This window comes from Taudactylus pleione, unplaced genomic scaffold (assembly GCF_031769625.1).
Source record: "Taudactylus pleione unplaced genomic scaffold, aTauple2 ptg000375l, whole genome shotgun sequence".
NCBI classification, from domain to species: domain Eukaryota; kingdom Metazoa; phylum Chordata; class Amphibia; order Anura; family Myobatrachidae; genus Taudactylus; species Taudactylus pleione.
Window position 1 is genome coordinate 1595893 of NW_028284776.1, and position 16648 is coordinate 1612540.

Sequence of the window (16648 nt, forward strand, 5' to 3'; positions counted from 1 at the left end):
TTTCTGACATTCTCAATAAGGACAACTTTTCTGCTATAATCTATGGGTTTTTTTTGGGAAGGCAAAACTCAGGGTAGGGGTGGAATTTAGACTTGGGGTTTGCTTTATTAGGTAGATATTGTGCCAGGGTACGTGCTTTTGGGGTTCAGGTAAATTAGAAAGTGACAGTTTTTAAACTATTACCTCAAGAATGCGCCATTATAAAGATAGGACTTTTCAACTTGTTGCGCAGCCACTGTAGGAGCTTCCAGAGGGTGTATTCATAGTGGCTTCACTTGGGTACAGCAAGATGGCCGTCGTTTGCAGGCGGTAGCGGGCAAAGCAGCAGCGGGGACACGGAAGCGGCGGTGGGAAAGTCAGCGGCGGCGACGGGCAGCGGGTCGCGGTTGTTGGCGGAGGACGCATGTGTTGGCAGGGGCATGGGTGTTGGCGGCGGAAGGTCCGGCGGTGGTGGCGGAGGGTCCAGCGGCGGCGAAGGGTCCAGTGGCGGTGGAGGGTCCAGCAGCTGTGAGGGCATTGGCGGCGGGCCTGGACCGGAGAGGATTCAGACCCCGCCAGCCATTATGCCGAATATGGCAGCAGAGCCCATTTAAAAAATGGCACCTCAGCGCTATTTTTGAAATTCAAAGATGGCCGCCGCTAGCCAATCACGGCTCGTGGCGGCCATCTTGAATTTTAAAATGGGCACCACTGCCGTACTCGGCAGAATGGCTGGCGGGGACTAGATCCTCTCAGATCCAGGCCCGCCGCCGACACCCAAACAGGCGCCCGCCCCGCAGCTGCCACCACCGATGACGTCGCGAGCCACCGTCTGTGGCCATCTTTCGCCCACCAGGCGAATACGCCGAAGCCCTGGCGGGTTGGCATCTGCCAGACGAAGACGCCGATGCCCTGGCTTGTTGGCGCCCGCCAGGCGAAGATACCTAAGTCCTGGGGTGCTAGCGGCCATGCAAAAGAGCTTAGAGGGCGCCGTCCCCCAGGTGAAGACCTGTAAAATAAAATATTACAATATTAAAGTGTATTGTGTTTGTTGAAGCCGGATAATTGGCTGAGACAGAATCGGTTTCTAATTAGATCTGCACGACGCCATTTTGCGAATGGCAAGACGACGCCATTTTGCGACTGGCAAGAAGACGCCATTTTAGAGAATCTTGCCCATTATAAGTACATACAGCGATGCTATTATTTAGTGTTGTGCAATTCCCATGCAATAGAAAGATGTTAAAAGTCCTCATCATATACAGTCAGGTGCATAAATATTGGGACATTGACAGAATTTTTATTTTTTTGCCTCTATTCACCACCACAATGGCTTTGAAATGAAACAAACAAGATGTGCTTTAACTGCAGACTTTCAGATTTAATTTGAGGGTAATTACATCCAAATCAAATGAATGGTGTAGAAATTACAACGGTTTCTATATGTGCCTCCCACTTTTTAAGGGGCCAAAAGTAATGGGACTATCAACTCAAAAGCTATTTCATGGACAGGTGTGGGCTATTCCCTCGTTATTTCATTATCAATTAAGCAGGTAAAAGGTCTGGAGTTGTTTCTAGGTGTGACATTTACATTTGGAATCAGTTGCTGTCGACTCTCAATATGAGAACCAAAGAGCTGTCACTATCAGTGAAGCAAGCCATCATTAGGCTGAAAAATCAAAACAAACCCATCAGAGAGATAGCAAAAACATTAGGTGTGGCCAAATCAACTGTTTGGAACATTCTTAAAAAGAAAGAACGCACCGGAGAGAGCTCAGCAACACCAAAAGACTCAGAAGACCACGGAAAACAACTGTGGTGGATGACAGAAGAATTATTTCTGTGGTGAAGTAAAACCCCTTCACGACAGTTGGCCAAATCAAGAACACTCTCCATGAGGTAGGTGTATATGTGTCAAAGTCAACAATCAAGAGAAGACTTCACAAGAGTGAATATAGAGGGTTCACCACAAAATGTAAACCATTGGTAAGCCTCAAAAACAGGAAGACCAGATTAGAGTTTGCCAAACAACATCTAAAAAAGCCATTACAGTTCTGGAACAACATCCTATGGACAGATGAGACAAATTTCAACTTGTACCAGAGTGTTGGGAAGAGAAGAGTATGGAGAAGGAAAGGAAATGCTCATGATCCAAAACATACCACCTCATCAGTGAAGCATGGTGGTGGTAGTGTCATGGTGTGGGAATGTATGGCTGCCAATAGAACTGGTTCCCTTGTATTTATTGATGATGTGACTGCTGACAAAAGCAGCAGAATGAATTCTGAAGTGTTTCGGGCAATATTATATGCTCATAGTCAGTCAAATGCTTCAGTACTCATTGGACGGCGCTTCACAGTGCAGATGGACAATGACCCGAAGCATACTGCAAAAGCAACCAAAGAGTTTTTTAAGGCTAAAAAGGGGAATGTTATGCAATGGCCAAGTCAATCCCCTGACCTGAATCCGATTGAGCATGCATTTCACTTGATGAAGACAAAACTGAACGGTAAATGCCCCAAGAACAAGCAGGAACTGAAGACATTTGCAATAGAGGCCTGGCAGAGCATCACCAGGGATGAAACCCAGCATCTGGTGCTGTCTATGCATTCCAGACTTTAGGCTGTAATTGCCTGCAAAGGATTTGCAACAAAGTATTAAAAAGTGAAAGTTAGATTTAGGATTGTTTAGTTTGTCCCATTACTTTTGGCCCCTTAAAAAGTGGGAGGCACATATAGAAACCGTTGTAATTCCTACACCGGTCACCTGATTTGGATGTACTTACCCTCAAATTAAATCTGAAAGTCTGCAGTTAAAGCACATCTTGTTTTTTTCATTTCAAAGCCATTGTGGTGGTGAATAGAGGCCAAAATATGAAAATTCTGTTAATGTCCCAATATTTATGCACCTGACTGTAAATACAGTCACTAAAACATATAAAATGATCAACCCTGCAAAACACGTACCATGGTGTACTCCACAAATACGTAGTTGCACAACACTAACTAGCATCTTTTCCCAATACCCCAATACTTACATACTGCACACTTGCATAAAAAGGTTCCCTAGCATTAAAGTGTAATATTCAAGGTTTATTAAGTATTAGTAATGTTGTGAAATAAATGTTATTTGATATCTAAGGTTTAGTACATGGTAAGCAGACCGTGTTTGGTGTTGTTCTTATCCACTGTGTCTTTGCAGATTTCTGGTATCATCGGTGAGAAGATCGCAACATGTGTCTGCAAACTATGGACCATAAAGATTTAAACATTAAAATGTACTCTGTAATGTAGCCTATGCAGTGGGAAAATGGACACAAAGGGCTGTTGGAGGCTGGATTGTGTCCATACGAACTGACCTATGAACTATACTGTAACAGAAGAACCAGGAAGAAGAACCAATGGAATCATGCCAAACTGTTCTTTTGTATTGCCTATCTCTGTAAGAGTATATATGTGGGCTCTCTGAAATTAGATGCCAGTCTTCTTGCTTTGCTGTTGACGGAGGTTTCAACATTGATGCCGGGATCTGGGTTCAGAGCATGTGCATATGTAATGACTGTACCTTGGGTCTGTATGATTTATTTGCGCTAATTGTATTTAGATCACAGTGCGTAACTATCTGTTTTTACTTTGAATAATAACTTTTTGTGCTTTGGAACCACAATCAAAGTCTGAAAGCAATTATTTCTTGTGCGACTCATAACGCTAAACAGCGACAATTATTTTAGAGTGTATAGGTAGGTAGGAATCGATAGTTGGAGGCTCGCAGTGTGAATCACGCTACCAGTCATACGGTAACACTCGGTCAGCTATCTCTCAGCAAATGGGTGCAGGCGCCATAGCAGGAGAACGCATTATGCCTTAGAAAATCTGCTACCACTTTGTTGCTGAGAGTCCGCTACCCGTTATTAGGTGGCTCAAGGAGTGCTGATTAGAATCCAGGGACAAGGGAGGAAAAAGTTTGTTTTCCAGAGTTGATAGAATTTTATGTTAAAAAAAAGGGAAGTCGCACAATAGCGTAAGGGTAATAATACGTTTGGTGTAGTAGTCGCATTATTGTGTATGTGACTAGTCGCACAATAGCGTATACGTATTTTCTGTATTGCTGCCACGTGTTTCAAACAAAGCTGTTGAGATTGCATTGCGATATTGATAGATAGCATTGTTGTGAATATCTTGATCAGTGTTGCCATAATCTGGGAAAACGTGTATTTTTCTGCTCAGGGAAAGGGTGTGTAACAGTGAATATTTGTTGGTAAGGGTAACATGTTCCCTAGTTAAGGGTATCGTAGGACCCTTAAGGCTAGGCGCCTGGTGTCGGCCTAGTGGCTCGGTAGTAGATACCGCAGTCTATACACATAAGCAGGTGTAGTTGTTGTCTTTGTTGTCGTTTTGGCTCTCAGTGTGATTGCAGTATTCAGTGATCAGTTAGGGTTATTTGAGCATTGTAATTGAACCACACAGTTGTGGCAAATTGTGATTGTGAACTGAGTAGAGGGTAGACGAAATCACTGAAAAGGGTAGGTGTTATTGGAATGCCTACATGCTAGCAGTTGAAAGGTAGTCAAAAAGGGATTAGGTGCGTGGAAGCAGCCTGGTTATTCTTCCATAGGTGTGTGGGCGCATCCTGTTAATATCGTCTACAGGTAAGTGGAAGTAGCCTTGACAATCTTCCACCAGTCTAAATCTCTATTGAAAAGCTTAGGGTTCTCCCAGGATGGGAGCCAAGCAAACGGTAGAGATGTTAGATGATGTGCTGCTGTTGGAAGTGCTGCTTGGGTCGGCACGGCATATTATGCATACTAGGTACGGTGCTTATGCAACTAGGTACTGTGATGTATGGTTTAAAATGACGAGTGTTTAAAGTTGTGGCAGCATGAGGGGGATGTGTGGCTTAAAGGTGTGCACGCAATGTAAACTAGTGTCACGAGCACAATGCAGGAGAATGCACACGTGGCGCTAAACTGCACGGCAAGGTAGCATTGCAGAAGGTATTGCCAGTGGTTCACGCGCACCACCACCGCTCTACGCAGATGGAGGTGTAGGTACAGTCGATGTAAAAACCCATAAAAATGTAACAAGTAACTTGTACCCTCTCTTGAGTAATTACCAAGAAAATGTTTATGATGCGGATGATGAACCTGTTGTTATGTCTGCCATTTCCCATGCTGTACACATGTTAGATGCTCCATCACAACAAGCACAAGTGGTGGCCCCCATCTTCATCAGTGAAAGTACAGGAAGTGTTAACATCCACTGCACCCGTAGAGGAAGTTGTTAACCACATACGTAGCAGTAGTAGACTAAATCCCCAGCCAGGTAACAAGGTCAAAAGTAGCAGTGCGGCCGGTCTGCATCCCATCCAAACAATAACTTTTCCAAATGGGAATGCGGATGCTAACGGTGTAGTGCCCACAAGGGAGGTAGCAAGGCATTGTCCTTGGACAAGAGCTGAGATAAATTCCATAATAAATGATTTCCCTGACCCTAAAAAGGAATTAGCGAAATGCCAAAGATTTTTGAAAAATTTGGGTAATGCTCACGAGCCAACTAATAAGGATTGGCGAGTGGTGTTAAGGGCTGGTCTTCCACATAATACCGACGTGAAAAAGTTTATCACGGATTGCGTATTGGATGGAGATGGTCCCTTAACAGACGAGGGTAACCAAGGTAACATTAGCCGCATAATAACGCAGTTGGGTGTATATTTTCCAGTAGTAGTTAACTGGAGTAAAATTTTCACCATAAAACAAAAAGAGAGTGAATCTGCAGAGGATTACTGTAACCGAGCTCTGCAGGCACTGGGATAGAGGATATTAAAGATAGCACCCATCACAGGGGAATGATCATCACTGTACTTATGGATGGTCTAGAAGATAATCTAAAGACCCGAGTCTTTAGATTTAGACCTCACTACCTGGCAAGAGAGGAGTTATTGTAGACACACTCATGGAATCCGCTATTGAACATGATAAAAACATCCTCAAAAAGAGAGAGACCCAGAGCGAGAAGCTAATGGCTGTTAGTATTCAAGCTCTAGAAGCAATGACTGTAACATCACAGCCACCAGACACACATGCACCTGCACAGCTACACGTTCTCACCAATCCTGCACCTCCACAAACACAGCCCTACCCCACTTATCACACACAGCCACAAAGCCCATACTATCCACAACCACCATATTACCCTCAAAATCCTTCCTTATCCACACCCACAATCTTACTCTACCACTCAACCCACACAGCAACCCTTTCACCCACCCCACTCACGTAGGTGCTTTAACTGCAACCAAGTGGGACATGTAAGTAGGAACTGTAAGGTGAAGAATGTAGGACCTCCTAACCAGGGAGTACCTGGATATCCTCATAAGGGATATACACAGAGTACAGGAAATTTCCAACAGTCACCAGCTCCAATTGTGGCCTTAAATGCTGTATTGCAGAGTGAAAGTCAACGCTGGGGGTCACATCATACCTGTAGTCTACAGATGGTCAGGTTAACGGGAAGTACTAGGGAAGAACCAGTGATGACGGTTGATGCAGCTGGTACTAAATATGCTTTTCTTGTAGACACAGGGGCTACCAGGTCAGTGATAAAATCTCCTGCTAATTTACAGGTGACCAGTGAGACAGTACCAGCAATGGGTGTAACGGGTAAAGTGCAACATTATCCTGTAAGTAAATCCACAGAGGTTACTATCGGTCCTTTGCAAACCAGGCATTCTTTTCTCCTGGCAACAGCGGCTCCTACTAACCTACTGGGAAGGGATTTGTTATGTAAGATGGGATGTGTCATATATTGTACCCCTGATGGTATATTTCTAGATATCCCAGAGAGAGGGTGAGGGATATGTTGGACACTCCCCAAAGGATAATGTATCACTCTACCGGTTCAGGTAAAAACCCATCCCAGGTAGATCAAATGTTATCCCAAATTCCAGATTCACTTTGGACCAACGATGGACAGGACACTGGATTAATGGCAAATGTAGCTCCCGTAATGGTAAATCTAAAAAGCGGTAGCACCCATTAAAACAGGAGGTAGAGTTAGGGGTTTATCCCATAATTGAGCGGTTATTACAGCAGGGAATTTTAGTCCGTACAGCAAGTGTAGCCAACAGTACCATCTTTCCTGTGAAAAAGAGTGGTGGGAGGGGTTATAGGCTGGTACAAGACCTTAGAGGGGTTAATAAGGTAGTAGAGAGCCAATTTCCCGTAGTGCCAAATCCAGCTGTCATTCTTATGCCCCACCAAATGCAACCCATTTCACTGTCATTGACCTCTGTTCTGCTTTCTTCTCTGTAACTCTTCATCCTGACTGTCAGTACCTATCTGCTTTTACATACAGGGGTGTACAATACACATGGACATGATTGCCCCAAAGTTTCATAGACAGCCCCTGTATCTTCTCCCAGGCCTTACACAACTGTTTACAATCTTTTCAACCTGCCAATGGATCTGTTCTAATACAATATGTGGATGATTTATTGTTATGTTCTGATTCATTTATGTCATGTTTAAATGATACTAAACTTTTATTGCTTCATCTCTCGCAAACAGGACACACGGTTGTTAAGGACAAACTACAGCCATGCCAGTCCTGGGTTAAATACTTGGGACATTGCCTAACCCGAGGGTTATGACATCTAACAAATGACAGAATCCAAGCCATACAGACAATGACATTGCCACAGAATCAACAGCAAATTCGTACCTTCTTCGGAATGTGTGGATACTGCAGAATGTGGATCCCAGGTTTTTCTATTTTGGCCTTGCCATTACAGGACTTAGTCTCTTCCTCAAAGCCCAATTGTGTCATACACACAGAGGAATCAGAGCAGGCTTTCCTTAATCTTCAGGATAGTCTGACAAGAGCACCTGCATTGGGAATACCTGATTATGAAAAACCTTTTGATTTGTATTGTATGGAAGCAGATGGTTGTGCAGCAGGTGTCCTCACAAAAAAACATGGTGATGCCAGTACGCCCATAGCATACTACAGTGCACAATTGGACACTGTGGCAAGATCACTCCCAATGTGTTTAAGAAGTATAGCAGCAACTGCTCTATTGGTCAGTAAGAGTGAGGATGTGGTTTTAGGCCATGATATGATTGTCTATACTCCCCATGCTGTATCTGCTTTGCTAAACTCTGCCCAACCCAGACATGTCTCCTCAGCTAGGTTCACAAAATGGGAACTGGCCCTAATAGCACCAACAAACATCACCATCAAAAGGTGCGGTACGTTAAACCCAGCTACGTATTTACCATATATGCCTCAGGATGCACAAAGGGTGGAGAGAGGTGAGTCGCTGGCGAAAGGTGAGTTCTGCAGGTATATTGATGCACATGATTGTATGGAGTATATGAATCAAACCTTTACTGCAAGAACTGACATACGGGATACACCTCTAGAAAATGTAGATGTGACATTTTACATGGATCGGAGTTGTCATAAACAAACTGACACTGGAGAGTTATGTACAGGTTATGGTGTGGTAAATGACGAGGACGTTATAGAAGCCAAACCTTTAGGCCCACCACACTCGGTCCAAGTGCCGGAACTGGTGGCATAAAGGAGAGCATGTGAATTAGCAAAAGGTAAATCTGCTAATATCTACACTGACTCTAGGTACGCCTTCGGGGTGGTACATGATTTTGGCGCTCTATGACATCTGAGAAAATATATGATAGCAGCAGGCACACCAATTGCACATTCCAGACATATAAAAGGACTACTGACAGCAATCCAATTGCCTAAAGCAGTAGCGAAAATTAAGTGTAAAGCCCATACATGTGAGGATGATCCGGTGTCACTGGGCAACAAAAGGGCAGACGAAGCTGAAAAATGGGCAGCAGGGTTAAAAATGAATGTACCCACTGAACAAATGATGACTTTTCAAATGATTGATATGCTGAAATTGAGATGCAAAATTTGTGTTCCATTCAGTAAAAGGCAGTCTGGAAGTCCAAGGGATGTGGGCAAGAGTTCTCTGGACTCTGGAGAGATGGACAAGGTAAGCCAGTGGCTCCCAAGGCGTACTACCCAAGCCTGGCTGAGGCAGCGCACGGTCTGCCTCACCTGGGAAAGCAAGGTATGTACAAATTGGTGAAAGCATACTGGTGTGCACCGGGTTTCTCTTCTCAAGCAGAAAAGAGCAATGTCCTGTTTGACCTGCTTGAGAAAAAACATTGGGAAAACGATCTCTACCGAACCATCCTACATTCCTCCGACCGACGGACCTTTTCAGGTAATACAAATTGATTTAATCCAATTATCACCCTGCAGGAATCTTAAGTATGTATTAGTGTGCACTGATGTGTTTTCTAATTGGGTTGAGGCATACCCAGCTGCCACTAATACTGCTGCATTTACTGCCAAGTGAGAGTGATAGGGTTAGTCATTTCACAGGTGATGTTTTCCAAAATATGTGTAAACTGATGGGTATTAATAGTAGACTTCATATCCCCTACTGACCGCAAGCCAGTGCCAAGGTGGAGAGGATGAACGGGACTATTAAAAACAAATTAAGTAAAATCATGTCGGAAACTGGACTGGGTTGGCCAGAAGCACTACCACAACTCCTAGACCCCCCATCAATCTGTCCCCCTTTGAAATACTGTTTAGTAGACAACCTCATTTGGTTATAAGTCCGCAGGAAGATTTGAAAAGTAACAACGAGGTAACTGTAAGGTATCTTATAACAATGAGTAAACGTTAAAACAGCAACAGCAGAAATTGAATTTGTCACATGATATGCCTGAAACAAACTGTCATGATGCTGAACCTGGAGAATATGTTATGGTCAGAAATTTCTTGCGTTCAGGTTGTTTGACCGATCGGTGGGAAGGTCCCTATCACGTGTTACTGACGAGTACAACTTCATTGAAGGTGGCGGAGAGAGATACCTGGGTCCATTCCACTCACTGTAAGAAGGTCAACCAAACGGTGAAGAAACACGGAATCGAGGCAGATAACGTAGACCTGCCAATTGCAAGACTGTTTCGGGAAGGTTAAAGGTTACAGTGAGATTCCTGAGCTAAAGATATTTGTAGATCCTTGTTTTCAACAATGGATTGGTCTGCTGTGGTTATCTTTGTGTTTTCTCCCAGAGTCCTCATTTTCTTGGGTTGTTTCAGGATCTCTGGTTTCTGTGATGGAGGACAGAGGATGGAGAAGGGAGCTGATTGTGATATCAATGGAATAGAGTCGGGAGAAGGAGTGCTAAACCAACCGGGAGAGTATCTGACCAATCCCAGTACAGTAATTGTTAAGAGATCTGCTATTCTGGATACTCAGAGACAGTGTGAAGGTCTATCTTCTGAGGATTATTGCATGTGTGAGCTCTGTGGGTCCGTAGTCAACGAGAGATGCATCCAACAGTGCCAGCCTAAGTATAACCAGTATTGGGGTGGGTATCCTTTAGAGGATTATCATACCATGGTGGGCAAAATTTTTAACCAAACTGACTGTTGGGTGTGCTCTCACGTGCCCCAAGGACAGCATAATGTAGGATTAGTGCCATTCCCATTAAATGTCTCTGAAATTTTAGAATTACAAAAAGGGAAGACACTGGATGGAAAATTTCTTAACACTAAATGACCCCATTTTAAACCCCACCAGTACCAGGTAGATAAAACACTTTTATGTTTAAATATCACCAACTCCAATGAACCAGGAAGTTGGGAGGTGACTGGGAATAACCAGACGATGACCTTCTCACAAAGAGCTGATCGTGAGCCTATGAATTATGAACTGTTACGCATTATTAGGTCAGGTGGAAGACACTTCTGGTATAAATATACACTAAGTAACACAAAAGAAATGGTTGGCAGAATACCAGAAGGGTACTGTGCTAGGATTATACAACCAGAAACATGTATTAGCCAGATGGGAGAACCTGAGATAGGATCATTTGTGAGGGAAATGTGTTGGATGATCATGATGCATTCTATTCCTTATGTTCTCCCCGATGATATATATTTTATATGTGGAAGAAAAGCGTATAAGTGGCTCTCTCCGAGTTCCGAAGGTTTGTGTTATTTGGGAAGAGTACTTCCAGAGGTTATGACCCTTACACATGGTGAAATGCTTAATATTCATAAAAACACACCATCACCATATCTTCACACACAGTATGAACACAGAAACAAAAAAAATATGATACCTGGTGACGTGCATAAAGCCACACAGTTAATTAGTGAGACAACTGGCTTTCAAGTTTTGGTAGCATTGGATCCCACCAGGATCGCTCGGGGTACACTAAATTTTAGATATATCCAAGATCTTGCTAAATTAATAGATAATATCACAGAGATGTATGATGACACATTCAGGTACACAGGTAAGGAGTTGCAAGCTTACAAGAAAGAACTTGTGCAACATAGACTAGTGTTAAATTACTTAACAGATGTCACTGGAGGGTATTGCGTAACTTTGGCCACCCAATTTGGTGTAAAATGTTGCACTTACATTACAAACAATACCAGCGATCCCAAGGAGGTAATAGACTGGAAGATGGATGAAATTCTGAAGTTAAAATGGGAATTTCGAAAGAACCATAATGCTTCAGTGGCTGAAGTAGAGGAGAAGGTAGAGGAATGGGTTTCTTGGTTGAACCCAGTGAAATGGTTCTCAGGTCTAGGAGAGTGGGTCCAGGAAATGATTGCAAGTATAGGTAAACTCCTGATCCTCATACTGGTTGTCATCATAGTAATTGGCTTATGTGTCAGGTGTGTTCCTACTGTGTTGAAATGTGGAAAATGTACAGATAAGGTAAACCGGAAAAATGAAATTATGATGGTGGTCAGTAGTAACAATGTGAATACTGAGGTAAATGTAGGACTGCATTACAACCCTGAACTAGAAGGTACCATCATATGATGTATAAGATTTAGACATGCATGAAATGTGTTATTAAAATGTTATTTTAAAACATCTTAAATAATGTAAGTCCCTATTCCCCCTCAAGACTTCCTTTATAGGATTGGTGCATCCCCACATCTTTCCCATGATTTCCCAAGATCCGCGGTGTGCGTATAAGGGTAGTTTTATGTCCCCTCCTAGAAACACATTATCGATGGTTTAAAAAACACCTTGTGCCATCCCATAATAAAACATTAAATGATATGTCATAATGTAAGCTTAAATTAATTTTAAAATCAAAGGGTGGACTGTCAAAGCTGGATAATTGGCTGACAGAATCAGTTTAAAATTAAATCTGCACGACGCCATTTTGGTCATTGGAATACACACAATTCTGTGAATTAGCAGCTCCACCATTTTTGGAGTGACAGTAATCTCTTTCTGTGAGAGTGCTGAATCTGCCGTTAACCACAGGGTGTGATGGCATACCATATCTGTATTGCGCAAGGAACACGACCATTAAGGCGTCAGCCTTCATGATCATAATTTCATTGCTTTTTGAAGTTTGAGTGGCAGAAAATCAATAGCTTTTTTTAATTTTCAGATCATGTCTAAGCAGCCTTAATGGGACATATGAAACCGTAAGGTTTTTTGTCTATGGAATATATATATGTATATATATATATATATATATTTACAATCACAATTTGGGTTGTAAGTCCAGGAGCAGAGCAATTTGTACCGGGTGGAATGAGACATGTTGTAGCCACTGTAGGGAATCTAGAGATACATAATATATAGAGGAGAGGGAGTGAGAGATCTGCTAGTACAGTGATAAATCACTAGCAGATGCACTAGCAGATCTCTCACTCCCTCTCCTCTGCATCTTGTATGAGACTGAGCAGAAGAGCCTATGTGTAACCTGGTTATTCCCACTTATCTATACTTTTCTCTAAATCCTAATTATCATCACATGACGATTTTGAACATCGATTACCTTTGTGAGGATTTTAGAATATCATCACTGATATGTATACCTAATGTATAATAATCTTCTTTTATGGTGATCTCATACTGTATTTCACAGTGATTTAGGTACTTGTACCAGCATCCTTTATTTACATTCCCAGTGGTTTTTCATACCAACCTATTGATTTTCTCATTTGTTGTCCAATGCAATTTAGCAAGACAACCGATAGTAGAAGTTAGGGTTGATGACGTTGACTGCTACTTCCAGGAGTTACAGCACTAGCAGATCTCTCACTCCCTCTCCTCCACTCCTTTGTGTGATAGGGAGCAGCAGAGCCTAGCTGCAGTATCTTACACCCCCTTACTACTCTCTTCATTATTCACGGTCTTAACCTTATCTTGCTGGGTGTTGATACTCCAGGTTGTCACTCCACGTATCTATTGAATATACTCAGCAACATTCTGACCTGGTGTTTTTATGATTATCATACATGTTTAATGTTGTAGTGCTTATTGTTATATTTTCATATCTCACCTTTCCCTCATCTGGGTAACCACTACCGAGATAACGATCTGTGTAAGTCCATTATAATCTTTTTTCCTTGCAAAAATTAATAAAGTTTATGTTTTAAGATATTTTGATTGACATTTAGCTATGAGATTGCACTCCTATAGAGTCTTTGGGTTGAAGTTTTCCCAGAACTGATATACCCTCCCCTTTTTTGTCTACTTGCATTTACTCTGAGTAGCACCACCACCACCACCAGCCACAGTGGTATTTCATTACCACACAATACAGTTTAGGTGGATATAGCTTATTATATATACCTCTTATACATTCCAACAGACATATGTGGATCTCTGCGGTGGTTCTCAGATCCCTCTTCCCCCATCCCACATCTTAGATAACTCTGTAAAAGTGCCTACACACTTAACGATATTTTACACGATTTGCCCAATTCCGACGCATCGTGCCGACAAATCGTGTAAAATATGTCCTAATCATGAGTGTCTACTAATGATCACGATGCCGATGTGCGTACCCGCTGGTCTTCCGTACTGTAGGGCAGATTTTCTGATCTCAGTCACAATGCACTGGAATAGTTAGGAGGCACGATAAATCGTTTGTCACATTGGACGGTTTTTAACACCAAATTGTGCCCACGACTGCCAGGGAGCTACTGGGGTGAGTTCAAGGGGAAATCGGACATGATGTCTGATCATGAGCACATCACCAAGTGTGTAGGCACCTTAAGTGCTGGGCATTCCCCAAAGTGCAATAAATTGGGGTGTTCTGCAAGTACACGCCCCCTCTCTGATCTCTCGCGCCCCTTTCTGGAAGCGTGTGCACCGAAGGCGCGCGCAGGGGAACGCCGTCTGTAAAAACTTTTTTTTGGGGGGGGGAGGGCGCAACTGGGAACTATCACCCTGAGCTTCACAATGTCTAGAACCGGCCCTGCATGTGTTGTTTGTTTACCACCCTGTTTTTCCCACTGTCCACAGCTGCAGAGCACTAATCAAAATAGTTTAAATAGTATTAGAACAAATAATGAACAACATTTAAATTATAGCTTATAGGCAGGAAAATGTATATTTATTATTTTGCTTCTCAATTATTTCATTATTGTTCTTTGCCTTTGTCCATAAAGTGAACTTTCATTTTTTGTTTTATAATGATATAGTTATCGCTGCTCTCCTCTTTTTCCTCCAGATGGTTCCCCTACTCCTCATCCACATCACTTTCTTCATACTCCATTTTTTCATTAACTATTAAAATAGAAAATAGAAACAGTAATGGATAATAAGCAGCCCAGAATAAGTTATTTAGGGGTCTATTTATCAATCTAGCCAGAAAAGAAATATCAGAATGTACAGTATTTGTCTATGTGTTGCAGTATTAGGATAACGGGAACCCACTTCTATTTGTAAATAGTAATCAGTATTAATATGTACTGGTAAAATGAGACCTTGGGCGGGATGCATTACACATCGCATCCCACCACCCTTCCCATGCATGCCGGCATTAGCACTGCCAATATGTATAACAACCACCGCAAATGACCACTCTCTTGGTAAGAGCGGCCCTTTGTGATGGAGGGATTTCCAGGTCTATAAATCAGAAGCCCCTCTGGTGTCCAGCTGCCCATGTGCAGAAGGATGCACGTGCCGCGGGGGGTGCTGGGAGGGATCTGATTGGTGCCCTCTCACAGTACTCTCCTGATAGAATTCTATAAGGTAGCACCAATCAGGAGATGACATTACCCACTGCAACCAAGAGTGCATTGCATTCTGGGGCTTGGTGCATATGAGAAATGCGGTCAAACCCGCATTTTCAGGGTTTGACCACATTTCTACCTTTGCTGCATCCTGCCCCAAATTATAATTCCAAACACCAATAACAAACATTTGTGTCTATATCATTGGTGGCATGGGCGTGTTATGGGAGCATGCTGTGGGTACATGTATTCGGAATGCGGCTGCGTTTTCTTTTGCAGCTCCGCAGCCATATTGTGATACAGTGACAAGGGAGGCGGTGCTGAGGCAGGGGCTGCTCGTTGCTGCAGCTGATGGTGAGACGATGGTGGAGAGATTGGACCCATCAGAGCAGATGAACATTGCTCACATATACAAAGTGGGCATTGCAGGGATAGCTCAGTCCATCACACAGAAGTACACAAGAGGAACGCTCAAGCTGACATTTGCATAATTTCGCACTTGTGAATCTGTGAGAAATGGCAGCTGTACATGAACTGTGTGCCCTCTGTATCAGGCCCTGAGATTGGGGCAGATTTTGTCTGCCCTGTGGTCCTTAAGGCCCCCATACATCAGAGATTGATTGCAGCAACCGTGCAATTTGCAATCGATTGTGTATAAAAATCTTTCCCTTTTCAATCGATTGTGGTAAATCTGCAATCGATTGAAAAAGGGAAAGATTTTTATACACAATCGATTGCAAATTGCACGATTGCTGCAATCAATCTCTGATGTATGGGGCCTTTACTTTATACTTAATTAATCTAGTTATTGTTACCTGGTGTCATGTCAGAGCCGGACTCTATGTCCCTGTATGGCATTCTCTCCAGTCTGCTTTGCATACAACTGCAAAATAATGAGAAGTGCTCAGTGGCAGAACACAGAAAGGAACCATGGGGTCTCCCTATCTTATATGATTTCAAAACCAATATATAGGGTAACATTATATAATAGGGCAGCCTATTGTATTACAGTATAGTACAGCCACACAGGGCAGCAAATTATATCACAGTACATAGCAAAGCAGGTTTGACTGTGTTGTATTTTTACTTTACATTCCCTACAAACGAGGGTTTAGGATAAAATGGATACAAGTTATTTTTACTCTTTTGGCGTTATTAATATATCACATCTCTGTCTATTAGTGTATCAATAAAATAATAATTATATTGGGAAATAATATAGTAATAATATATGTTTTATCTAGATAAATCAATTGTTACATTATCTGTACATGATAGTAACTTACCTGAAGTAAACGGATAAAGCCAATAAAGCCACAACAAATGTTATGAGGACAGTGATGTAAACAGCTGCTATTCCCTCCATTGGAGATTATGGGCAACTATGCAAGAAACAAACTGGTTAGGTGAATAAACTCCATTTGTAGCCTGTCACACATATCAATCCCTTTTATATATAACAATTATAAGAGCAAAAGAGCTGCTTCCTTAACATGAGAAGTGTTGTTGATATATGTAATAAGTAAAATAAGACATCATGGTACACCCTGTATAATCGCTGAGCTGAAACTCTGGGCCTGCTAGCTATATATGGGATCCAGCAGGGGTGGTTAA

General features: G+C 42.4%; 1 long non-coding RNA gene across 1 annotated transcript; it reads right to left on the reverse strand.

Moving 5' to 3' along the window:
* Positions 1–14383: 14383 nt before the first annotated feature.
* On the reverse strand, positions 14384–16393 carry LOC148508158 (uncharacterized). The gene is made up of 3 exons (XR_015869617.1): positions 16321–16393; positions 15850–15917; positions 14384–14585 (listed from the first exon to the last, which is right to left on the reverse strand). It is a non-coding gene; the product is annotated as an uncharacterized LOC148508158 (long non-coding RNA).
* Positions 16394–16648: the final 255 nt, after the last annotated feature.